The sequence below is a fragment of the Marmota flaviventris genome, chromosome X, assembly GCF_047511675.1.
Source record: "Marmota flaviventris isolate mMarFla1 chromosome X, mMarFla1.hap1, whole genome shotgun sequence".
NCBI lineage: Eukaryota > Metazoa > Chordata > Mammalia > Rodentia > Sciuridae > Marmota > Marmota flaviventris.
This window is the reverse complement of record NC_092518.1, coordinates 78,284,083-78,303,895: the sequence shown is the minus strand read 5'-3', so window position 1 is coordinate 78,303,895 and position 19,813 is coordinate 78,284,083. Positions and strand designations below refer to the sequence as shown.

The window sequence follows — 19,813 nt, the reverse complement described above, 5'->3', positions numbered from 1 at the left end:
ATAAGATTAAGACTCAACCATGATTATATATTTCCACTAAAATGAATGTAGTTTTTTCAATTGTTTCAAGGATCTTCACAATGGATTTGGATGCAGGTGAATTGATCCAAATATTGATCTTTAAAATAGTTAAAGTGATTACTTTTTTAGAGTTGGCAAAGAATTTCATTGACTGAAATCAAAATGGTTTCATTGAGCCTGTGTCCTGTTTTCCATAAGATCATCCAGATCAAAATATGGAAAAAGTTTCCTTTGTTGAGTTTGGGGGAATAAAGGTAAATGGATGTGATGGCCTTATGAAGAATAGATTTTTTTTTCATAACTATGCTTCATTGCCCTTCAGTGTAAGTGGAGCATTTATGTGTTTGATATTCTGGAAATTATCATCTTTATGCTTTACTTGACTTATAAAAACCTTAAGTGCTTTGGAAAGTCACATCTTAGTCTCAGCTGTAAAGTACTATGTTACAGAAGAATGAGTTTTGAATCAGGAGGGGAAAATCTAGATCCTAATCCAAGCTCTGCTTTGTAGCCTTGGGAAAGTCCCACAAGGGTTCTTGCTCTGTCTAAGGGTTATATGAAGGGATGATATGCAAGTTCCCATTCAACTCAGAGGCTCTATAATCCCTTATATATACAATTATTGTATCTTTGTTACAATATTTTCACTCAAATATAAAGTATATCAATATAAGAGGACTTTTTGCTGGTGATAGGATGTGGGAACAGGGGCTATTCAGCTGTTCAGTCTGATTGTTTCATTTTGTACTTCATAAAGTGTACCCACATAAAATGTTATATGCTTTTAAATATTTTTGACCTTACTCCAAAATACTAAATTCTCTTTGTTATTTCAACATTACCACAATACAACTAGAAGCCATGTAATTTTATTTCACACAAATCTTGGCAGACCTACCCTGGTGCCTTTGTCTTGGATAAGTACCAGGCGCATTTGTACTGGATATATACCAACTGCTCTTTTTATTTTAAAAGTTTACATGGGCCCTATATAATTGATTTTCCTACCTTCCTAATTACCCCTGATGATATTATAATTCTTTTAAATAATTAATTAGGCTATGATTAATTTTAATACTGATAACAAAATTTTAACTTGATCCTGCAATTTTAATACTGGCAACATGATACTTGGAATGTAAATGAATTTAGCTCATTTTCCAAGTGAAAAGTTTCAGTTTGTGACACTTATATTGAACAATAAAGTGTTCAATATTATTCAACATTTATAAATCTACTCTTTAATGAAGATGGGCCATATATTGATTAGTTTATGGGTAGAGTTTAATTTTTGAGATACAATATTTAAAAGTAAAGATTAAATTTTAATATTTTAATTCACAAAGAAATCTATTCTATTACTTTATATCTTATTTCATCTTAATCTGACAACCAAAATTAAATGTTTTCATTCTGTTTTCTCTGTTGCCTAATATGATAGGCAATGACCTCTTATGAATGGAATTTTATTTTAATTTCTTAATGAGTTTCTTTTATATTCCCTGTTTGTTTTAGCGCCATTCAAATATTTTGTCATATATTAAAATAATCCTCTAATTGAACAGGATTTATTACAACATTTTCTCCAGTTCACGTTTACCTGACTACATGAATTCAATCCATTTTCATTTACATTATTTTAAACGAAATGGGATCTATGCAACTTGTTTTATCATAGCAGACAATAATAAGCAAGAAAAACCACTTTGTGTTCTGATATAAGTTCTCTGTGCCTTCTGTCCCCTCCCACCCCCTTTATACAGTATTAACATAATATGCAGCTTTTTTCCTTTAGAAGAGAGTTGCCACTTGTGATTCCCTCCCCCCCCCCAATTCCTACTATAAGTTGGGATAAGGCCAAAGTTTAATGTTTTGTGAAATTGGGAAAGCCACAATCCATATTCTTCTGTTTTTTTCACCAGCAAAATGGTAATAATTATCACCTTGCCCATTGCCAGTTTCAAATGAGATAATATATACAAGGGCCCTGAAAATAAGTAGTATTATACACATGCAGACTGAGGTTGCTGTCATTCTTATTGCTGTTGATATTATTATTCAGGCATTAGGATCCCTGATATGGGAAAGCAAATGAATTTTCCTAGAAAGTAATTCTATCTTCTTTTTCCCATGTGTCATAGTGAAATAGTTCATCATATAATAATACATACAGATTTTGAACTTCCTATATAACACCATATTAATTATAAGATTTATAGAGCATGAGGTCAATGAAAAGTGGTAAATATCATGATATGGACAAGCTTAGAAGAAACCAACTAAGGGTCTCAGCAACTGAAGCCCATGAAAAAAAAGAAAGGGAGCTAGTTAAGAACCACACCAGCTGTGTTATGATTCCCTCCACAAGATCCAGAAATCCACTGCAGTATCCATAGACTAATAACTTTTAAGAAATCCAACTCATGAATGGATCAGAACAAAAATCTAGTCCACTAGTTGTATTTTAAGTTAGGAATATGGCCCTCTTATGGTTCTTAACCATCAGACCATATGTAATACCCCATCTCCAATACTTTACTCTAGATTAGATTCAGAAATCACTCATCATCGAATTCTTTCTGAACATCATTCAGATTGTGTTTGAACCATTTTCTGTCCTTCTATACTTTGTGCTGGTCCACAACACATACTAACTATTCAGCCATTCATTCAACTGATATTTATTAAGCTTGTACTTTTTATTGGTCAAAAGTGTGCAGAAGAGGTATATGGAATTCAGAGCATCTCAACAAACTAAGGGTGTATTTCCCAACAAATCTCAGAGAAATGGTTGGGAATTGTGTGAAGACTAAATAATATAATAATCAGTTTGAATATTTATTGTCAGTTCTTTAAAGAGCAAAACAATTTGATGATTAAAGAGAATCAAGCTAATGTTTCAAATATTTTGAGGGCATATAAAGAGTTTGTGCTATTATGTTCAGGACTTTACTTTCTCTTATAAGCACAACTACAAATTGCCTCCAAATAAAATATTCTAGTTTTCTATCAGATTTGAATACCTCTAACTTAAGACATTTGTGGAACTAATAGTCATGCTAGCATAAAAGAATACTGACAAGGAAACAGAACACTCAAGTCAAAATATTTAATTATTATTCAGATTTTGAACATAGGGACCCCATTGCATAGATGGGTTCATTTTAGTCAACTCAATTTAAGAATTAGAACATAGAAAGGTCAAAAATGCAAGATCTTCCAGGAACAGGAACATTAGTACCCTGCAGGAAATATATCTACCTTAGGAAATCATATTCAATATTTTTCATCTGACTTTTCAGTAGGTATTGCTACTTTTCTTTTTCTTATTTGAATTAATGAATATGCACAGCTAAACATCTTTAGCTGATTTTCTCAAGGTGATAATGGGCAAATCAAAAGCCATAGAGCTATCAGCAGATGTGACTTTCCGATGTTTCTATTTCTTTCCCCTTCCTCTCTGCTTTCCTAAAGGAACATTCGTCAAACAACCAGACCATACTGTGCACCATGAGGTCACATTTTCTCTCTCAACCTCCAAGACTGAGAACAAATGTTACGGGGCCATGAGTTTCCTTGTGAGCATCTTTTATTGTTTTCCTACTTCCATGGGTATACAAAGGAAATAAATGACTCTAATAGGGATGTGAGATTTACCCTACCTGGAAAACAATATACTACACAGTATGAGCACAGCCGATAGGTATAACAGATCTTCCTAGAGATGATAAGTGGTGTCTTCCCACCTATAAATCATAGGGCACACTATCCAATTTCCTATTCCTTGAATGATGGATTTCACAGGGTGTTGTCCATCATATAATCTATATACTAGTAGTTTTTTCACTTTCACCTGAAAATGGAGCCGGCAAGGCCATCTGAAGTTAGTATTGAGAAAAGTGGACACAGAAAACATGCTGAGAGAATCAAGTTGCTAAATTTACATTAGTTGGGAAGCATGTTAGATTAATTGTCTTATACTCAACTCTAACCTATATCAAATGTGATAAGTTTCTGCTGAAGGTAAGATGTATCAAACTGGAGATAAGCAAGGATCAGGAGACAAGACTGATTCATGAGGAAATAACAAATTCAAACAGTCACAGAAAGTAATGCAGATAGAAGGACAGGTACTCTCAATAAGAACCAGAGATAATAATAGATAAGATCCCTGAAAATAGGGCAAGTGTAACATTAGGAAAATATGAATTAGAAATTACATTCTGCTCTTCCTAGTAGAAACCTGAAAAATATTGGCTCATATGAGATTTTCTTTTCTTTCATGTCATAAAAAAGCTCTTGGTTTTACACTTGAGCTGTTATGGCAGCTCTCAGTGTGTGATGCCCATTTTCAAGCAGGAGAAGTGCCTCCCCAGTCCCCCCGCCTGTGCTGTCCCTGAGAAGGAGGCCTGCCTGATGCCTTTGCAGTCCATGTGTGCTGCTAAGTCCCCAGCTATAAAATTGCATGAAGAGATCCTTACCTACCTCAACCCAAGGTCAGTCTTAGGAAATCCGACTACTGGAGAACCAGAAATGGAAGACTTTCAAGATGTGAACACAAAATACAGCAAGAGCATCCTCTTCCAGATTTTCCTCAACTGGCAGCTGCAATACACTGAGTGCCAGGAACCAGAGGGCTGGTGGGGCATCAGGCCCAGGAATACACCTCCAACATTGATGTTCTACTCTCTGTGGTACCTTGGGTCCCAGGGCCAACACCACGCAGCTGAAAGCAGTCTAGCTTATGTGGGTTCCTGCAGGGAGAGTTTGCATTCATTCAGGTGCATTGTATCAATAGAGAATTCATGAGGGGGAAGCACGGGACTAGAAGGGTGTGCCCTTCAAGTATAGATCAACAGTTGTAAGTAGTAGAAGAACAGAGAGTACACAGGAACACGTGCACTCAATGAGCTGCCAGATCAAGGTGTTCAAGCTAAAGAGAGCTGACTGGAAACTAAACCACCTGGATAAATGCCCAACAGAAGAAATACCAATCATCCTATGAAACTACAGTCCTCATGTGGACTACTAGATAAACAATGTCCCGTCCCCAAGCTGAAAAGTTTCTCCAAACAGCTTTTCCTAGGGAACCCACCAGGTAAAGACCCTGCCAAAGGCCAGTAACCACCTGCTCCTATCAGCCTGGATCCAGGATGCCCAGAGTAGTTCCATGGTACCAGGTTCTCACAGTTTTATCAGCATGTGTTTTTCAAATATGTGATTTGTAAAAACTTTCTCCATTCTGTGGGTTGTCTTCACTTTGTTAATGGTGTCCTTTGAAATATATATGTAGTATTTGAATGATGTCCAAGACACATATTTTTTCTTTTGTTGCTTGTGTTTTTTAGTAGCTTAGCCTAGACACCATTGCTAATCCAAGGTCAGGGAATATTTATGCATATCTTTCTTCTAAGAATTTTTACAGTTTTCATTCTCACAATGATCTTTTGTATATTTTGAGCTGATTTTTATATTTAATGTGAAGTGGAGGTCCAACTTCATTCTTTTCCATGTAGGTACCTACTTGTCCCACCACCTATTCTTGAAAAGACTATTCTTTCCTCATGGTAATTTTCTCAACATCTTGCTAAAACTCCCTGATTCTCACTGGATCTTTCTTACTGGGGCATGATGCTGTTGAAACAGGCAAAGTGAGAGAAAAGAGAAAAGGATTGTTACCATTATTTCCACTTGGTTGAATCTGTGACCTTGCAGACGTCTAGTACCTTGACATCTCCATAATTTTTGTTGTTGTTCTATTTAGATATACATGGAAGTAGCAGCGTATTTTGACATATTATACATACATGGAGTATAATTTCTCTATATACTTTTCTATCTAACATCATTCTTCTTTTATCTTCCCTTCACTCCTCTTCCAACTTCAACCCTTGATACATCATTTCACTCTCATTTCTCTCTATAATAACTCTTATTAAATCATATCATTTGTCTGTCTTCTCCATTAAACTGTAAATTCTAAGGCACAGACTTACACTGTTGTAAGAGTGTCCAGCATATAGAAAACCCTAAAAAAATCTTGTTGAAAGAAGAAATGAATGGTTGAGATACAAACTATATGTGTCAAAGGAATCTGGGTGGGGGCAAGGAGAAACACAGTGAGCTGGAGCAGCTACAGAAGATTTAATGCTGGTGGTAGAAATTGAACTGGTTTTTGAGGACTAGCTATGAACTGGAGCTAATTGAGGTTATTTCAGGATTAGGATTAGTACAAGCAAAAACTTGCAATATTTTTAGGTAAGAATGTGCATTGTGTATGAAGTAGGACTATAAGAAATCCAAATTGTTTGGTTGAGCTGCAACAGTGGGAGGGGCTAGGAAACCAGAACGCATTCATGGTCAGCAATTGAAAGTCTTGAATGAGAGACATATTCCTAGTAGGAGTCCATGTCATAGACGTTAGTAAAGGTAAGGTTAGTAAGGAAAGAAGTCATAAAGAAAATCCATAAGTCTAATGAGTAATAGCCAAAGTCTGGAAAACAGGCATCAGCTATTGGAAATCAGACAGCTCTGTCATATGTCTGAGAGTGGAAACTATTCGTCTACTTCTTCTCAGTCAGGACAGTTTTCTCAAGACTTTACAATTCTTTCCTTCTTTATCTTAAAACCTTTGCCTGACATCTGACAGAAAAAGTGCATTTCAAAATAAGTTGGAGATAATGTTAGAGAAAGAAAGGTCTGGTTTTGAAAAGCCTCAGAAACCTGGAAGGGAAGTTTAGATTTAATGTGGTAGTAAACCAAGTATATGTCCATTTCCTAAAGGGGTGACAAAATAGAAGCCATGTTTTAGGAAAATTTGTCAAGTTATGAAATGTAGGATGAATTCATTATAATAGACTTTTCACTCTAATTTTAAATTAGTGTTGGAGTCATATTAGCATTTATATAACACAGGAAGAGGTTATTTCCTAAATAACATGTTCATTTTTTAAAAAATAAACCACAAAATGTCAGCATTTTCCCTGTAATCATATCAAATTCAATATGTACTCTTTTTACACATGAAAGTTGGATTTTAAGTCAACAAAGTTATGTATTAAAATGAGAAGGATATACACTACATCCGTATTTTCTTGTTTTACTTTATTCACAAATGTGAATTTATCAAATTGACCTGAAGTACAGCAAATGTAGAAATTAATAATTTTTTAAAAGTCTTTTCCATCTGTTTTGAGGGAAGAAGTCAAACCACCAGAGAGAGAAACTTTCTCTGAATGATTTAATCATATTGCATAGTATGGGAAAAGAGGCTTAGTAAGGACTTTAAAACTTATCTAACAGGGAGACCCATATTTAAGCCTACAGATTCTATAATAGAAATTTGTTGACTTTGATGGATTCTATAATTGCTTAGTTGTGTTCTTTTCTCCTATTTTCTAACACAAAAATTGTAATTTTTTAAAGAAAATAGATTCACTTGAGTTCTAAATTTGGGTAGTTAAGAGAAAGATTCCACATGTATTTGTATTACAAGCTGATTAAGAAGTTTTCTGTGTTTGGAATACAATGATATATCCAAATTACAATATTCTAATCATGGGCATTGTTAAATTGCTCCCAAAAAACCTGCTTTAAAGCAGAAGTGAGCATGTCCAAGTCCATAGAATCACACAACTTCCTAGATTTAAAGTGTAGATAGACGTACTACCCATTTATAGACATGATCAGCAGGACCAGATGACAGAGAGACAGAGCCACTCCAAGTATTAATTTTACTCATTAGAGTTTGATGTATTTGCTTATTTTTCATTCTTATGGGATAAAATTCCAATTGCCAGAAGGCAGTGTTGTGGGAGAGAGGATTTACTAGTACTCCCTTAACTATCTGCTACTTCTGATACCAGCGACTGATCACTAGTGAATCCCTTGCAGTTGTCAAGAGTTCTCTGTGTGTGTGTGTGTATGTGTGTGTGCATGCTTGCATGTGCCAATGGCAAAAGGATCCACTTCTGAATTTATGATCCAGTGCTAATGCAGGCCCTGCTATTTTGTTAGTGAAAAACTAAACACTATTCAATATTTATTGTATATATTCATGGGTTTTCAAAATCAACATTTGGGAAAATGTCTAACAGTGATTGTCACTCAGCTACTTTTAATTTATGCTTAATAAACCCTATTCAAAAGAAGGTACTATATGATTTTATCGAGCTTATCAGGGAATGTGTTTTGGGTCTCACATCACATCAGAATACCCTGCTTTAGGAAAATGATTCGTTTTTATTTTTATATCCATGAGAGATTCATTGTTTTTGGTATTTTTATTAGAAAAAAAATCATAAAACAAGCACACTTGAATTTTTGCAATTTAAAAAACTCCAAGTTCATCACTAAACATTTTTAAATCTTCAGAAATATGTTTCCCTCAAATATACATGATGATGAGCTCATTCCAAATGCTTTAAGTTAAATTAGAGTAGTATTTTTATTTAGTAAATTACATGGAAGCCTGTAGATGCTATCTTAATTTAAGAAATGAATCTTCATAAGTGATTTGTGCTTTTTATATATCCCTACATTTTATTAAATATAATTAGACAATGTTCAAATATGAATATGATATTAAGACTTAGGATAAGTGACATGCCTTTCCCACTAGCATATTATTCAAATGATATAGAGCCTACTGCTTTTCTGGTCAGAATGACAGATAATGACTTTGTACAAGCTAATTTGAAATTGGATCCTTAATTTTCATTCATTTAATTACAAAGCAGCATTATAAAATCCCTACCAAAATAGTTCACATAGCAGTTCGCAATGAGGAAGCTTTTATGTGAGAGCACATTGTGTAAGCTTGGTCAGTCGCCAAAAGTGGTAGGATTTTGCTGAGCAAGTCATGGCATTATTAGAGGATGCTGCCATAAACAGAAATGCAGATCAGTAAATGAAATGGAGGATAGAAAGAAACCAATAAAGAGGGTGTATTAAAAAAGTTGAATGTAGCTTATTAGAATACACATTTAATAGTTCAGTGTGAGTAAAGACCTGAGGAAATGACCTTTCATTTCAGCATAAAAAAATATAATTATAATTTATTCCAACTGTGCTCTTTTACAATAATACAGGATCATTTAGACTTGCTCATGAAAATGGTTTTATTGATAAACTGGCACTAATAATAAAGTAACTCTTCGTAATACCAAAATGCTGACTGGTAGAGAACTTTGCAGAAATGAAGAGAAGACTTTTGAGAGGAGCTATGTGAAAAATAAATGTAAAAGATGGAGAAAGAGAAGAAGAGCTATATCTTCCAGGAAAATACAATAATAGAGAAAACAATATACCAGGAAAAACGATCCAGCTCGTTACTGTGATATTTATAATATCTGTTGCAAAACTCAGATTTTGGAACAGAAATAGCATGACCATGAAATTCCTCACAACATTTTGCATGTTCAATTAAAAACATGATATTATTTCATTTTCTATTTATCTATTGAATTGTTTATAATTTATCTATTGAATTGTTTATAATCAGATACTTTGCATGAAACAGGCTTCATCTATTGAATTGTTTATAATCAGATATTTTGCATGAAACAGACTTCATCCCTATATATAATTGAATGTATCACAGGACACATATGTTAGTTACAGCACATGGGAAGTGAGGTGGCTGGGATCCCAAATTTTTGAATCTTTAGATTCTATCATGCTGCTTGTCCTGTAACAGGTTTCTGAGGAGAATATATAGCACAGAGGAGACACTGCCAAGTGAACGCTGCCTTCTAGCTAGAGCTATGGTCTCAAATCTTTCTATAGTCTCAGGTTAAATTGAGCTGGATCATGTATGAATGAAGATGGCTCTATTTATCCAACTCTAAGGAAGCAAAGGGAGTTTAGAGTCATTTTTCTAGATACTATTCCTTGACCCAACCCTTTCCTTTGCCCTCACTCTGATAGTGAGAGAACAGGTAAAGCGAAAATCTGCCCTGACAATCTTAAAGTGGTTGCTGAAACTGTCTCCTGTGCCTTTAGACACTGACCTTATGTGTTTATTTGGCTTTACAGGAACAAAAGTATGGGGGCTCTCAACTTGGAAGGGGTTCATCTTCCCACATCCCTTCCATGTGAATACACCTGAACCTTAAACTTTACTTTGTTTCTCACACCAAAAAACCTCTCTCTTAAGAATTATGTGTTCTTTACCATTGTTAGAGAGTTGTTACTTCCAGAAGATGGAGTTGTTGGGGAAATATTTGACCTTTCCCAGCAGTTATAGTGTGCCACTGATAATAATTAGGACTAAAAGTGAATAATAATTAGACAACTCTTGTTTAAGTTATTCTTCTTAATTCAAGGACACAAATTTTATCTAACACTTCTTTGACTTGGTGCATATAAAGTAGCAGAAACATTTTTTTTTTCAGTTCTGTATCCATTTCCGTCACCAAGTTGTTATTTTGTAGTAAGGAATTTCTCTAAATAGGAATACACACATCATGGTACATATATGGAAAAATATCAATTTGTTAATTGGTCTGGCTTTTGAAAACTAGTTTTGCAGTGATTCTCTGCGATGCATGTTCACTGTTTCTATCAACACCCATTTGCTGAGCATTGACCACTCATGTATATGGCTTCAAAATGGACTTCTAACTTCAAAAACAATCTAGTATTCAAGATCAACACATCAAATAAAAAACTTACAAAACAGAAAGACTATGATAAATTTCATTAAGATATATAGAAGGAATATGAAATGCATGTTAGAAATAAGAGCTATTATTTGGAGAGAAATGAATCTCCATATGGAAGAGGTAGAAATAGAGGCTTGAGACATGCAGGATTTCACAATAGTTGGAATTTCACAAATATAGTCTAATACAGTAATTGTCACTTTGTAGTTGGAGTATAAGCAACATCAGCATCACCTGGGAACTTGTTAGAAATACAAACCATCAGCCTCATCTCAGATGTAATGAATCGTAACCTTTGGGGATGGAGTTCAGCAATCTGATTTATCAGCTTTCTACATGATTCTGATGCATGTTAGAATCTGGAGATAATTGGTCTAATCAGTCCATAAGGCTATACCCATTGACTGGCTTATGTAACAAGGCACAAAATAGACACTCAAGGAATAGACATAAATTTATCATTATTATTATTATTATTATTATTTTAGTATTATAATTATTTTCAGTACTAGGGTTTGAACTCAGGTCCTCATGCATGCTAGGCAAGCACTCGATCACTGAGCCATATCCCTAGCCCCTCTTTAAAATTTTGAGATAGAATCTCACTAAATTGCTGAGGCTAGCCTTGAACTTGAGATTCTCCAGTCTTAGCCTCCTAGAGTAGCTGGTCTGTGCCACCTTGTCCAGCTCACAGTTCTTATTATTCAAGTATTCCACAGTGGTGTATGCCGTAATCCCAGCAACATGGGAGTTTGAAGCCACTCAAGGCCAGCCTCGGCAATTTAGCAAGACCCTAAGCAATTTAGTGAGACCCTGTCTCAAAAGAAAAAATAGAAGGGGCTGGGGATGTGTATCACTGGTAAAACACCCTTGGGTTCAATACCCAGGTTTTAAATTTTTTTTTCAATAAAATTAGAGTAGCAATCTTAGGAGGCACCCTATGAAAGAAACCTAATAAGAGAAAGTCATTACTAAGGACTTATTTGAGGCACCCAAGTCCAACACCATAATGATAGGTAGATATTATAGAGACCTCCTACCTGAGTGGAGAGATCCAGGGTAGACAAAGTGGAGTTTTGCTAATTTTCATCTCTTTCCCTTTGTCAACATGGACATTTTCATTCCTTTGGTCCATATGGCAATCAGTTTTAAGAAATCAGAAAAGATACTAGATCAGGGAGGCAGAATAAGGAAATATACAACTAAATATATATAGAGAGAGAAAATATAGAACTAAAGAATCAGATATAAAATATAGAACTAAAGAATCAGAATAAAAGCCCTTTCATATGTCAGCTTTCAGGGAACAATAACACAAACAAATGGCCACTTCATTTATCCTGCTTTGAGTTTTTTGAGCATCCTTGATGTGTATATTTGTAGTTTTCATCACATTTAGAAAATGTTTGGCTGCTATTTCATCAAATATTTTTTCTTCTCCCTAGGGTTTTCTAGCACTCCAATTACTGGGAAGTTAGACTATTTGATGTGGTTACTGAGGCTCCTTTAAAAAAAAAAAACAAAACTTCAGTGTTTTTCCCTTGCTCTGTGCTTCAGTTTGCAAAGTTTTTATTGCTATGTCTTCAAGGTCACTGATCTTTTCTTCTGCAGTGTCTAAGGCTATCAATCCCACATAAGGAAATTTTCATTCAGATATTGTATTTTCACTGTTGTTAAGTTCTATGTGGTCTTTTTTATATCTTGCATTTCTCTTCTCGTTGTGTTCCTAGTTTTGTTTATTTTGTTTTTTACTTCTATAAGTGCTATGAAATGTATGTAGCTCTTTCAGTGTCTATGTTGGCAAATTCCATCATGTTTCATTTCAGGATCTGTTTTCCTTCTGCTTATGGGCCACATTTTTCTGCTTCTTTTCATATATAACAATTATTTTACTGAGTGGCAGATATTATGAATTTTATGTTGTCAATGGCTAGAATTTATAGTGTTCCTTCAAAAACCACAGGACTTCATCTTAAAGCTTACGGAGCTTGTATTTTAGCCTTTTTTAGCCCTAGTACTAAGGTCTGATCTTCTGAGATCTCTACCAAATGCCATAGGCATTCAACCCCGTCTCTCTCCTCTGGTCAGTTGGAACTAAAATTATCCCCAGACCTGTGTGAACTCTTGAAACTAGCTTACAGCTACTGGATACTTGTTCTTTTGGTACAGTTGTTCCTTGACCAACCTGAAAGAGTATCAATCTAACAGATTGGTTTCAGCCAAAGACTAAGAGAGAATCCTGTGCAGATTTCTGGAGCCATTTCTCTATAAATTCTCTTCTCTCCAATAGTCTGCCTCACAAGTTCTAGTTGCACTGTGCTCCCTTAATCCTGATCTCTGTCTCCTCAACTCAGTGAGTATTCCCTCTCCCTGTTCTCACTGTCCAGAAGATGTCTCCAGCAGGAAATCAAGATTATAAAGCTCTCCTCATTTATCTCACTCTTCTCAAGGCTCAAAATCCTGCATAACCTGTTGCCCAATGTCAGAAAAAACTTGCATCATATGTTTGCACATCTTTCTAGTTGTTTATGGAAAGAAGGTAAATCCTGTAGGAGACATTTTTCAAGGGTATAAGCAGAAGCCCCCCACCTGAGCACTATAAAAAACGTGTGTTATGGCTTAGATATGAGGTATCTCCCCAAAGCTCATGTGCAAGACAATGCAAGAAGGTTTAGAGGTGAAATTATTAGGTTATGAGAACCTTAACCCAATCAGTGAATTAATCGCCTGATAGTATTAACTGAGTGGTAACTGAAGGCAGATAGGGTGTGGCTGGAGAAGGTGGGTCATTGAAGGCATGCCTTGGAGTATATATTTTTTATCTGGAGAGTGGAGGCTCTCTCTCTGCTTTCTGTTAATCATGTGAGCCAGTTCCTTCTGCCATACTCTTTCACCATGATGTTCTGCCTCACCTTGAGCCCTAAGGAATGGAGCGGCTGTCTGTGGACTGAGACCTCTGAAACCATGAGCCCCCAGGTAAACATTTCCTTCTCTAAAATTGTTCTTTTGGGGTATTTTGGTCACAGCAGTGAAAAATCTAACTAAAACAACATATAAGAAAAATATAGCCACAATATAAAGAACTTAAGGATGGGGACCTGAGAGAACTGTGCTGATATATATTTAGTAAATATCTTTTGGAGTAGATAATTGTTTCCCACTGTGCTTGGTTTTAAAGTTCTGCCCCCAAGTGACTAAACATTCTGGACATTAATAAATAATTGCTGCAGACATTAAGTGCTTCTGAAGGAATGCCTAATTTATTCTCCTTATCAACAAATGAGATAAAATGTATCATTTGTATTATCTAGTAGATTTTTCTACTTTTATGAGAGCATTTTATTATGATATTTATAATGCTTCTTATTTAAAACTTCAAACAATACAGAAATATATATATATAATAGAAAAATAAAATCTTTCAATTTTATCTCATTCACTGTTAGCAGTTTAGTATACATATCTATACCTGTATCTATCTATTTATCTAATCTATATCCATATGTATCTATTAATGACAAAAGTAGACTTTTCTACCAGTGTCTGGTCCCACCAGAGAATTAATAACAGGACTTTTTCTACTATGCCACCACCATAACTCTGCCTTGGGAGACTCACCAGAGACTTGGGCTATTGCCAAGGAGAATATTCACAAGGATAGTTTGGATAGGGCCCAGAAAGTCTTAGGGCCTAATTCTGGATCAGTAGCAGTGAGAATCACAGGTAGATCTTAAAGCAACATTTTTTCTCTCAGGTAAAAAATGACATAACTCAGAAGTGGTGTTGTACCTAGGAAAGCAGCTGAAGATAATTCTTTGTGCACACCATGGAGAGAAGCTCCAGCTCTTCTGTAAGGAGGTTGGGAAACTAATTTTCTGGTTTTGTGAACATTCTCAGGAACACTGTGGTTACCATACATTTCTCATGGAGGAGGTCACCCAGGAGTATCAGGAAATGTTCCAGGAGTCTCTGAAGAAGTTGAGGAAAGAGCAGCAGGAAACTGAGAGGCTAAGAGCTATTATCAGAGAGAAGAGGGCATCCTGGAAGAATCAGATGGAGCCTGAGAGACACAGGATCGAGACAGAGTTTAATCAGCTGCAAAGTATCCTAAACAAAGAGGAGGAGTAGGAAGTAATGAAATTGGAGAAGGAGGAAGGATCTGAGTATTATAGAGAAAGCTGAAGGTGAGCTAATCCACCAGAGCCAGTCATTGGGAGAGCTAATTTCGACCTGGAGAGTTAATGCCGAGGCTCAGTATTGGATCTGCTGCAGGTTGTAAGTAATGTCATGGAAAGGAGTAAGTTCTGGACCCTGAGGAAGCCCAAATTCTCCGGACCAAGCTGAGAAGTATGTTTCAAGTCCAAGATCTGAAAAAGATCCTGCAGATGTTTTGAGATTCGACAGATGTGCAGAGCTACTGGGTAGACATGACTCTGAATCCCCATATGGCTAATTTATTTATTTATTTATTTATTTTAAATTTTTTATTGTGGGTTGTTCAAAACATTACAAATTTCTTGACATATCATATTCCACACTTTGATTCAAGTGGGTTATGAACTCCCACCTTCACCCCATACACAGATTGCAGAATCACATCAGTTACACATCCATTGATTTACAAATTGCCATACTAGTGTCTGTTGTGCTCCGCTGCCTTTCCCATCCTCCACCCTCCCCCCTCCCCACCTCTCCCCTCCCCTCCCCTCCTCTCTCTCTACCTCCTCCACTGTATAACCCTGAGGGTCTCCTTCCATTACCATGCAATTTCCCTTCTCTCTCCCTTTCCCTCCCACCTCTCATCCCTGTTAAATGTTAATCTTCTTCTCCTGTTCTTCGTCCCTACACTGTTCTTAGTTACTCTCCTTATATCAAAGAAGACATTTGGCATTTGTTTTTTAGGGATTGGCTAGCTTCACTTAGCATAATCTGCTCTAATGCCATCCATTTCCCTGTAAATTCTATGATTTTGTCATTTTTTAATGCAGAGTAATACTCCATTGTGTATAAATGCCACATTTTTTTTATCCATTCGTCTATTGAAGGGCATCTAGGTTGGTTCCACAGTCTTGCTATTGTGAACTGTGCTGCTATGAACATCGATGTAGCAGTGTCCCTGTAGCATGCTCTTTTTAGGTCTTTAGGGAATAGACCAAGAAGGGGAATAGCTGGGTCAAATGGTGGCTCCATTCCCAGCTTTCCAAGAAATCTCCATACTGCTTTCCAAATTGGCTGCACCAATCTGCAGTCCCACCAGCAATGTACAAGTGTACCCTTTTCCCCACATCCTCGCCAGCACTTGTTGTTGTTTGACTTCCTAATGGCTGCCAATCTTACTGGAGTGAGATGGTATCTTAGGGTGGTTTTGATTTGCATTTCTCTGACAGCTAGAGATGTTGAGCATTTTTTCATGTACTTGTTGATTGACTGTATGTCCTCCTCTGAGAAGTGTCTGTTCAGGTCCTTGGCCCATTTGTTGATTGGGTTGTTTGTTTTCTTATTGTCTAATTTTTTGAGTTCTTTGTATACTCTGGATATTAGGGCTCTATCTGAAGTGTGAGGAGTAAAGATTTGTTCCCAGGGTGTAGGCTCCCTATTTACCTCTCTTATTGTTTCTTTTGCTGAGAAAAAACTTTTTAGTTTGAGTAAGTCCCATTTGTTGATTCTAGTTATTAACTTTTGTGCTATGGGTGTCCTATTGAGGAATTTGGAGCCCGACCCCACTGACTGTAGATCGTAGCCAACTTTTTCTTCTATCAGACGGCGCGTCTCTGATTTGATATCAAGCTCCTTGATCCATTTTGAATTCACTTTTGTGCATGGCGAGAGAAAGGGATTCAGTTTCATTTTGTTGCATATGGATTTCCAGTTTTCCCAGCACCATTTGTTGAAGATGCTATCCTTCCTCCATTGCATGCTTTTAGCCCCTTTATCAAATATAAGATAGTTGTAGTTTTGTGGATTGGTTTCTGTGTCCTCTATTCTGTACCATTGGTCCACCCGCCTGTTTTGGTACCAGTACCATGCTGTTTTTGTTACTATTGCTCTGTAGTATAGTTTGAAGTCTGGCATCGCTATACCGCCTGATTCACACTTCCTGCTTAGCATTGTTTTTGCTATTCTGGGTCTTTTATTTTTCCATATGAATTTCATGATTGCTTTCTCTATTTCTACAAGAAATGCCGTTGGGATTTTGATTGGCATTGCATTAAACCCATATGGCTAATTTAAATCTTGTCCTGTCTAAAAATTGGAGACAGGTGGGATTCATGGGTACTAAGCTATCTGGACCTTCTGGTTTGGAAGAACATTGTGAGTGTAGTGTCCTGGCTCTTAGCTCTTCTCCTTAGGAAAATACTACTGAGAGGTAGATGTGACCAGTAAGACTACCTGGATACTGGGGAGTGTGCAATAATTCCATGGGATCTACCTTTTCTTTCAAGACAGTTTGCTAAAAACCAGAATGCTTATTCCAGACACCACCACAGAATGGATACTGGGTGATTGGGTTGCAGCATAAATGTGAAGAGAGAGCCTGTGAAGAGTCTTCCATTTTCCTACTCCTCTCTAGGACTGTGCCCACTTGCCACATTGGGATTTTTTAGACTAGGATGACGCTGTCTTATTTTATAATGTCATGAATCATGACTTGCCTATCTACACTCTCTCTAAATATTACTTTTCTACTGCCATTTGTCCATACTTTAATGTAGGGTCCCAAGGACCCTACATCCCCTAAGTTTTTTGACATCCTGTGGCCCCTACCAACAGTTAAGTAGTACCATTCACCCTGTGGCTTATCTACATTTGAGTCTCCTTTCTGATCTCTTTTGTGTTCTCACTCCTTTTCTGTTGAACATTCATTCACTCAATAGTAGGGTAGTCACATGATAATAATGGTGAACATCCTTGACAGATGTTAAAGTAGGATGGGGGAGCTTTCAACATTTTATCATCAAGCATATATGGCATTAGATGGAAATTTTTTTTCATTGATGCATGGACCAAATCTAAGAAATTTTTTTCTATTAATTGGCTGCAAGTTTTTGTATTGAATGAAATATGAATTCAACAGATTTCCTATAATTATTGAGATAACCGTGTGTCATTTTTACTGTTATCAGGGACAAGTACATTGATTTATTTCCATTGTTAAATCTACCACAAATTCCTGAAATAAATTATTATTAATTGTTGGAGGCAAATAATTAATTAGGTTTTATTTCCATCTATGTTTATAAAAGAAATTGGCCTGTAACTTTACATTCTTGTAATTTCTTTTATAAAATGCAATAATGAGCAAAGAAATTACTGTGTAATTATATAAAGGATTGAGTGCTAAATACAAACCATTGTCATTTCTATGGCTTTAAGTTCACATTAAAGGAAGAGCTTTTAACTTCAGCCTTCATTATAAACTCTACCACAACCTTCATCCTTGACCTTAAAAATTTAAGGGTGGCAAACAAAAAATGAAAAAGAAATATACTTTCCAAGTTAATTGAAGTTTAAAAAAAGGAAAGGAAAAAAAAAAACTAAGCAGGGGGTGGGGGGAATGAGAAGAAAATGATCCATCCAGTACAGATTTTTTCTTTGGAATGGAAGACAAATGCAGAGAGAAGATACTGAATGTACTTTTAGAAAGAGGTTGATTTATTCCAGCTTCTCCATACCCCCTTTTCTTTATGTCCAAGTACAAATAGCTGGTGAATGAGTAGCTGTGATTTAGGTGGAAAAGTGCCATATTCTTTATTTTTTGTTTTTCTTCTTCTTCTCCTTCTCCTTTTCCTATCCACTTTCTGAACCAACCAGAAAAGAAATTATAAAGTTGATGTGAGGATAGAAACTAAGATCAAGATGGCTGTCTAACACTGTAGCCAAGAGCCACCAGGGCTATTAAGTGCTTCAAATGTGAATAATTTGAATGAAATGTGCTGTAAGTATAAAATAAATACTGGATTTTGATTGAAAATTACATTAAATATTTCAATAAAGCTTATATATTGCAGTGATTATATTTTGAATATTTTGGGTTAAATAAAATGTATTACTCAAATCGAAGAAAGAAGAAAAAAAAAAGGAAACCAAGGCTCCTTGGCATAGACACACTCTCTCAACTAGTTTGCTAGTATTGATAAAACTTTTGTCTCCCTCACAGTCCTCACCAATAGAGTACTTGATGTCTTCAATGTGATTCTCTCCTATTATCCATATTGCCCTAGGTATACTCTATTAGTCTCTAATTTATGACCACCTCCAATAACTTGCCCTTCATACCTAGCTATACACAGACTCTCCTGCCCAAGTGACTCTAATCTCATCTCTTCTCAGGGCTAGGAGTTGAGTGGATAGACAGGATCCTTTCCCCTTCTATTTCCTTTGTGAGCTTTGTATTGCCATGAACTCAAAGTTTTGCTTTCCAGAAGGACTTCCCTCTTGTTTCTCCACAGACTCAAAGAAAAAACAAAATCAAAAAATTAAAAGTATATTAGCTTTTATATAACAGGATAGTGTATATATATATATATATATATATATATATATATATATATATATATGTGTGTATGTATGTATATTAATATATTTCCCTTTTAATTCTTGCTATAACTAAGTCAATTTGCATCCAAACCATGTAGATGGCTCTGAATGACTGTGAAAAGGGTCAGGAAGTTCAGAAAGTTGAAAAGAAGAAAAAGCACAAAGAATAAGTTCAACATCATATTCTGCAGTCTTACAAGCAACTAAAATATAAACGTGCTTCATAATATTATCACACCACTACATTGTATACATTGCCATAATATAACTGACCAGTCTCTTATTGAGGCACGCAATTAAAGGGAAAAAAAAACCTTGGATCTGCACAGACATTTGTTTTATAGGAAAAATTTCTGAAAGTGGAGATGCTAGATCAAAAGATATATAATAATTATGTTTAAATGATATCAAATTGCCATCCAGAAAGATTTACTAATCTACACTTGGATAAAAAGTATATGAGAATATTGATACTGGGTATTAAAATTTTTATCTATATTTTCCAATCTAATAGAATAAATGTCAAATTTTTAAAATTCTATTTTTATTAGTAGTAGTTTGAAAATATTATCATATGTATAGGATACTTA

At 35.7% G+C, this 19,813-nt stretch overlaps 1 pseudogene; it reads left to right on the top strand.

The window, feature by feature from the left end:
- The first annotated feature begins 4,362 nt into the window (after positions 1-4,362).
- LOC114091398 (tripartite motif-containing protein 6 pseudogene) lies at positions 4,363-17,424 on the top strand (annotated as a pseudogene).
- Positions 17,425-19,813: the final 2,389 nt, after the last annotated feature.